The 7,949-nt window shown below is 44.9% G+C and overlaps 1 long non-coding RNA gene across 1 annotated transcript; it reads left to right on the forward strand.

Moving 5' to 3' along the window:
- Positions 1 to 365: 365 nt before the first annotated feature.
- Positions 366 to 6,647, forward strand: LOC116272696. Its single transcript, XR_004181309.1, has 2 exons — positions 366 to 1,994; positions 2,979 to 6,647. It is a non-coding gene; the product is annotated as an uncharacterized LOC116272696 (long non-coding RNA).
- The last annotated feature ends 1,302 nt before the right edge of the window (positions 6,648 to 7,949 follow it).

Raw genomic sequence — 7,949 nt, forward strand, 5'->3', positions numbered from 1 at the left:
GTTATCAGGGCAAGGGGGGGTGCAGATGGGGCAGATGTCTTGAAATTGGACGTTTCCGGACTGTGCAGAATGTAAAGATGCTGTAGTGAGAGACATATAAGCCAAAGATCCTCTCAATCTCTTGCTTTGGTTCACACACCAACCCCAGCGCCATGGGTTTTTTTGTTTTATTTTCTAAGACGGAGTCTTGCTCTGTCACCCAGGCTGGAGTGCAGTGGTACAATCTTGGCTCACTGCAACCTCCACTTCCCGGGTTCAAGCAAATCTCCTGCTTCACCCGAGTAGCTGGGATTACAGGTATGTGCCACCATGCCCAGCTAATTTTTTTTTTTTTATTTTAGTAGAGATGAGGTTTCACCATGTTGGCCAGGCTGGTCTCAAACTCCTGACCTCAAGTGATCCACCTGCCTCGGCCTCCCAAAGTGCTGGGATTACAGGCGTGAGCCACCGCACCTGGCCTAGCTCCATGTTACTAAGCAGAACCCTGGGAATGAGCAAGTGTGAGCCTTTCTTTGCCTTAAGCTGCAGAGGCTTAAGGTGCGGCCTTTGTGGGGAGGGAACCTTCATCAAAGAGGAAACAAACCCTGCTGCTTTATTATTCGCCAAGCCTGCAGTGTTTTTAGCAAATACGTGTTTGTGCCCTCCTCAGCATTGCTGGTTCACACTGAGGCCATTTGTTGCTCATAAACACTAGATGAAGCAAAAATACTTGTTTACACTTAAGACTGCTTTTATCTTCCCTTACTGCTGAATAGTAATTTTTACTAGATTGTCTTAGTTCTGTGCAGCTGGTTCCTTGCATCTGTGCTCATATCCGTATACCTTGTCCAAGTAAACATACTTGAAAAGATAGAGAATTGTGCTTTGTGAAGTTTAGAACATCCTCTAACAGAGTTTAAGCTGAGCTTTCTGCTTTGTTTTGGCAACTTGTTTAGGATGCCAAACGTGTCTGGTCTGGCGACAGATGAAAGAAGACGTTGGTCCTTATGTAACCAAGTTTAGGGAATAAGTTGGGGGTGGGGTGGATTCCCAGGTTTCCTTTGTGTTTTGTAAAGAATTTTAAAGCATAAGGAAAAAATGTGTTTGGGTTTTTGTTTGGCCTTTAAACCTTGGAATTTTGGAAAAGCTATTGAAATACCTTCTCCTGGCTTATGCAGCCCTCTGAGATTAAGTTTCTGATTACCTACATCTTCCCTCCTCTTTCATTCTAGCCCGCTAGCCTTCTTTATGCCCCTCAAACACAGACGCTGTCCATATCTGGGCTTTCACTGCTCCCTGAGCCTGGAACGTTCTTCCTCCAGATCTTGGCTTCCTTCTCATTATTCAACCTGCCTGTTTTGCCTTGGAGAGGTATCCTCTGATCACCTAGCTTAAGTTGCTTTCACCTGCCCAACCCCTAGGCCATCTTCTCTCCCCTGGTTCTGTTTTAGGTTCTTCATGGCACTGTCCCCCCACTATCTGGAATTCTTATATGCTTGTATCCATAACTATTATCTGTCACTCATTGCAAGAATGTATGCTTATGACAGGGACTATTATATCCCCGAAACTAAAACATCATCTGATAGAAGCTTGGTGCCCAATAAGAGAATGAGTGGATGGATAGAAGGATGGATGAATGGGAGGGAAAAGGAGAGGGAGAGAAGGAGAGGGGAAGGGAGTGGGGTTGACTACCGAGTAAATTTCTACTCTCTTTTAAGTCTAAGAACTTCTCTCCTGTGATTCCTCTTTGACTCCCCAAGACAGTAGCCTTGGGGAATTTTCTCCCCACACCCACCTCACTTTGTACATTACACTAACCGTCTTATCCAGTTACAGTCCCCTGTTTGCTAAGCTCTGCATACTAAGCTCTTTAGGACAGGAATGTGTAATAAAGGTGGTTATGGTTGTAATTATTGTTTGTTCTTACCGCCTTAGCACTTTATAAGCATACTTCATCGAAGTCCTTTCATCAACTCTGTGGCTTGAGTATCACTCTCGTCTTTATTTTGCAAGTAAGTAAACTGAGGCCCAGAGCAGTTGCTGAAAGGCATACAGATGGTTACTGCAGGGCCAGGAACTGAATACAGATTTCTTCTTGGTAGCGCAGATTATACAGCCTTTCTTTCCTCCTCATCAGGTGCCCAGTGCCTGACTCACAGGTTCATCTCAGGCTTTTGCCAAATGAATGAAACCTAAGACCTCACCTCCTCCCTTCTCATCCCTATTATTTGAGCTTATACATATTATTTATACTATTTGTAATATTAAAATATAAACATAAACATGAGCCTATTGGTTCATAATCCAGTGACATCTCTGAGAATAGCTAGCTGCTGTATCTTAAGTCACTTATTTTTATTTTTTTAGAAACAGGGTCTCGCTCTGTTGTCCAGGCTGCAGCACAGTGGCACAGTCATAACTTACTGCAGCCTCAAACTCCTGGGCTGCAGAGATTCCCTGCCTCAGTCTCCTGAGTTTCTGGGATTACAGGTGCATGCCATCATGCCCAGCTAATTATTTTTATTATTATTTTTTAGAGACAGGGTCTCACTATGTTCCCCAGGCTGGTCTCTAACTCCTGGCCTCAAGTGGTCCTCCTGCCTTGGCCTCCTGAAGTGCTGGGATTACAGGCATGAGGCACCACACCCAGCCTATGTCATTTTTCTTTCTTTCTTTTTTTTTTTTTTAACTGTTAGGACTTCATTGATTGCTTAAACTCTCTCATTCATCTTATGCAAACAAATCTATTAGTCAAAAGTTAAACAGCTGCTGAGTCACATGGGTATATTTTAACCCAGGGTTACAATTGGCAGCCCTAGGAATGAGTTCTCCTTTCTTTAGCGCCCACGATGGCACTGATTTCCCCTAGAACATGAAACTTACACTGCGGAAACCACCATGACAACTATAGGTAGAAATTTCAAGCAGAAAAGACTAGGAAAATGCCTAAAAATTTAAACCTGACAGTGTTCTTCTACATTTTTTATATAATCCAGTGCTACTCATCACCTGCCTTGACACCAGTGTTTGTGAGTTTGATTGGCCCCAGGATGTTCCATTGCAGAGCAGAAAGCCAAGATCAGAAGCCCTCGTTGACATATAAATGCAATGCCCTAAACTGGCTTGGAGCTCTGACTCCGTGGAGCCAATTCTAAAATGATTAAGACTTCTGTCTATAGACAGTTGAGGTGGAGATTGTTTACTATGGCCCTGCCCAGAAGCTTCAGCAGCTGAGGGTGTACCCTCTGCAGTGGGACTCTTCAGGCATGAGCCTGAGGCCTGTGGTGGCCTCTTGGGATGGAGTCCCTCGTTGTCTTACAGCTTGAACTTTCCAGCACAGGACAACTCCTGATGACAGCTCCAACAGGGCAGAGGCTGCAGCCTTGCCGGACTGGTCTGTCAAAGCTTTCCTTGGCACATAATCCAGTTTCACCCAGGTTTGGGGGTAACCCAGATGGTTCCTTTTTTCCTGGGTTGGAGGTGAGCTAAGCAGGGAGGTAGTACCCACAGGTTATTTGTGGATGTCAAAAACTCAAAAGGCCCTCAGCATTGAGGGTAGGACCAGTGAGAAGTGCTCAGCCATGGCATGTATGAGGGATCTGTGGGCGAACCCCGATGTGTCATTTGGCTCGTCTATCCATCACAAAGAGCGTGGACCCCTGAACCTTTTAACCATCCCTGAGCAAGGTCGGAGGGATTTTTGCCCTTTTAATACAACTTCTTAAATGACCGGATGGCCTTGGATGTACTCACTAATAAACATGTCTTGTGGTTTGCAATGTAACTGTCTGTATGATGAGAATATTGGAAAGGAGTTTCTGACTGATTCATTGTTCGCACTTGCCACTCCCAGCTGAGGGATAATTGGGGCCTTGCCTAATCTGCACTCGCTCACACCCAACATGTGCTGGGTGGGGAAAAAAGGCTGCAACCTGGCCAGCTGGTTCCCGGACCTGGCCTTGTACCAACCAGGAAGATTTCTTCTCTACCTCCTTTTCTGTGTTCAAGGTGATACCTGCTTAGGACTCCCAGAAATATCATTAGCAGGAAAGTTCCACAGATTTAATCTAGTCTAACCCTCTGAGAGTTGAGGACACTGAGACCCAGAAAACCTGAGTGATTTTCCTAGGAACACACAGCCCATTGGTTAGCAAGGCAAAAGTAGACCTCAGAGCGGCTCAGTGCTTCCCTATCCCCTGTGCACCTCCCCCAGGCTGCCCCTTGAACTACTTCTCTGCTTGTTGTACAAATCATAGCTATCTTTCAAAGTCTTTTGGAACATTAAAGCCATTACAGGGAGGCCAGGTGTGTGGGGATTGAGTAGATATTCAAAAGATTTTTGCTCAAACCTTTATTTCACTTTGTTTTTAAACAACTTAACCTTTCCTATGCCTATGGAGCTTTTCTTCTGTCATCCTAAAAACTCCCAAGTTCCCACCTCCTTCTAGGAAGATTGTTGATGATAATCCAGGCATCCCCTGCCACTGTCTGAGCAGACAACTTCTGAACGTTTTCTTTTTTAAAGTAATGTGAGCTCATTGTAAACGAGTAAATGAATAACTGAATAAGTACACTTTTTTGTACTTCTCTGAACCACATGTAATGGACCAGGTAGTACATATGTTCAGCCTTGTGGACTGTGCTTTCTCTGTCTCAGCTATGTATGGGCTAAAGCAGACCTGGAGACTATGTAAATGAACAGACATTGTTCTGTTCCAATAAACCTTTATTTACAAAAAACAGGTAGTGGGTCAGGTTTCATCTATGGGCTGCCAATCTTGGTGTCAGGTAAAAAGTAAACATTCTCCATTTAACTCCTTAAGCTTTATTAGCACAGGAGCCTGTCTGTTCATTTACATGGTCTCTAGGTCTGCTTTAGCCCACACCAGCCTTGAGTAGCTGAGACAGAGACAGCATAGTCCACAAAGCTGAAACTATGTACTCTCTGGCCCATTGCATGTGGTTCAGAGAAGTACAAATAAGTGTGTTTATTCAGTTATTTATTTACAATAAGGTCACATTACTTTATAAAAACCCATTCCCAGAAGTAGCTATTGTTGAGAGTTGGGTCTATAGTGTCACTGGCATGCAGATATTTGCAAATATGCGGTTGGATCGTGTAAATGTTTTCATACGGGATGTAGAGTTCTGTATCTTGCTTTGCTGCTGTTTCTTGCGCATAGATATCTGCGGGAGGGCATGTATTCTTTTATACAAATAGGACCGTTTTATGCATGTTGTTCTACAGTTTCCTTCACTTGGACTCAGGGTTGATGCTTATAGGATGATGACATTCTTTTTAATGGCCATATAGTGGTAAAATCCTTTACCATACACTATGAAAACATACCAGATACCAAAAAAAAAAAAGTATATGTGTAAATAACTTCCAGCAGACACAGATGAGCTCCTGTTTGCCTCACATGGTCCCATGTACCTGGTGGGCACATCCAGGGGGACCCGTGTCAGCCCGTCCAGTGTTACTGTGTTTCTGGAGGGGGTTTTGTTTCAGCCTAACTTGCTGCCAGCGCAGCACCACAAACAGGCGATGAGTTAATAAAAGATTTGCATGACCATGAAGGCTTCAGACAAACTTTAGGTTCAACATCGCAGTTGACTATGAGGCAATTTCTGTGAAATCCTAAAACTTCCAAGTGTTTTGTCATGCTGTGAAGACGGTTTACAGCAAAAAAGTACAGACCCACATTGTACTGTGGCCCCCCGCCCTTTAAAGTATGTGCTGTCACTGATGCTTTGAATTCGTTCCTAAGGATATCATAAATTACCACAAACTTGGTGGCTTAACCAGGACAGAAATGTATTCTGTCACATTTCTGGAGACCTGAAGTTTGAAATCAAGGTGTCGTCGTCGGTGAATGGGGTGGGGGGGTTCTTCTGGGGGCTCTGCTGGAGGGTCTGCTTCATCCTGTCCCCCAGCTTCCAGTGCTGCAGCATCCTTGGTACTCCGTGGCTTGGAGCTGCATCACTCCAGTCTCTGCCTTCATCTTCATGTAGGTCCAGCTTGCCCTCTGGGTCAGTTTCCTTGTCATGTCTGGTCTCGTCCTGTCCTGTAGTTTGTAAGGACTTGTCATTGGATTCAGGGCCCACCTGAATCCAGGATGGCCTTCTCTCAAGACCCTTACCTTAATTACATCTGCAAAGCTGGTTAGACGTATCTTTGGGGGACCACAGTTCAACTCAGCACATGCCCTCCCATCTAAAAATCAGAGTGCTTGTTCTTCCCTCTCAGGTTTTTCCTCCTGGAGGTGAAAGGGGCAAAAGCCTTGTTCTTGTCATAATAAACAGCCCTGCTCTTTGAGGATAAAAAGCAACAACAAAGAACGGAGTCCCAGGGAATGGCATCTACTGTTAGTTAATTGCAGGTCCCAGAAAAGCACCGGCCAGAACCGCAAGGCTTCTAGGAAATTTCTTACTGAATTCAGCAAAATAAGAGGTTAATGAGAAGAGTGCTTGCATCTCTGATAGTTTAACTGAAAGGAAACAGAGGAAGAAAAATGTGCTTTTGTAAAATCCTGGGAGTTTTCACTGAATGGCAGCCTTTCCCTGGGATTAACCAGCGTGAACTGTTGTTTCAAAGAGTTTCCAAGTTTGACTGAATCCAGTGTGAAGCTTGCAAAACCAACACCATCTATTTGTTTCATTTCTCAGGAGAAAATTATATTAATGCAAAAATAAAGAATTGTGGCTGGGTTTGTGATCTGTTTTCAATCGTTTCTTTAAGGAAGCAGCTGTTTTTTTATGTTGCACAGAGTACTTGGATGCAAAACATTTTTTGTTGTTTTGGCTTTTTTTGGAGACAGAGAGCCTTGCCCTGTTGCCCAGGCTGGAGTGCAGTGATGCGATCTCGGGTCACTGCAACCTCTGCTTACCCAGTTCAAGCTATTCTCCTGCCTCAGCCTCCCTAGTAGCTGTGATTAAGCCACACACAAGCATGCTTGGCTAATTTTTGTATTTTTAGTAGAGGCAGGGTTTCGCCACGTTGGCCAGGCTTGTCTTAAACTCCTGGCCTCAAGTGATCTGCCTGCCTTGGCCTCCCAAAGTGCTGAGATTACAGGTGTGAGCCACTGCACCTGGCCACAAAATGTTTTTTATGTTTAAAATTGAAGAATGATACCTGCTCACCTCACTCCCTTAGACAATGGCTTTGGTCACAAGGGACAGAAACTCACCTCAAACCAGCTGTATTTTGGAGCCAGCATAACAAAGCACCACTACATGGATGTTTTAAAAAAGACAACTTTTATTTCCAGCAGCTCTGGAGGCTGGTGAAATCAAGGTGTGGGCAGAGCCACGTCCTCTCTGAGCCTGTAGAGGAAGATTTTCCCTGGCCTCTTCCAACTTCTGGTAGCCCCAGGTGTTCCCCTGCTTATGGCACCATAACATCAACCTCTGCCTCTGTTTTTGCTTGGAGTTCTCCTGGTCTGTCTCCCTCCCTCTTCTGTTCTTATAAGGACATCAGTCATAGGGGATTAATAGCCCAACCTGTTCCAGTATGAGCTCATCCCAACTAATTAACAACTGCAATAACCCTTTTTCCAAATAAGGTCACACGCTGAGGTATTGGGGGTTAGGGCTTGAACATATATTTTGGGGGGATACAAGTCAACCAATAGCATCAGCTGAAGCAGAAAAGGGGTTCACATAGCCACGCTGCTGGAGGGGACAGGGCCTTAGATGTCATTAGCATCCTGTCAGCTCTGTCTGCTTATCTGTGTGTGTCATTCACACTCACGAACTCACTCTGCATGAAAAGCATAAGGCTGCAGCTCAGGGATTCTCAACCGTGGTAGAAAGGGCTCTTGTACCCCCAGCTCACATCCCGAAGTTCCAGGAAAAGATTCCATCGAAATGTCACCTGCTCAGCCCTGGACCATTCACCGTGGCCAGGGACAGGGTCACCGGAGGGAATGGCAGCTTCCACATCTGGATTTGGGGAAAGATTCCAC

The sequence above is a fragment of the Papio anubis genome, unplaced genomic scaffold, assembly GCF_008728515.1.
Source record: "Papio anubis isolate 15944 unplaced genomic scaffold, Panubis1.0 scaffold163, whole genome shotgun sequence".
NCBI lineage: Eukaryota > Metazoa > Chordata > Mammalia > Primates > Cercopithecidae > Papio > Papio anubis.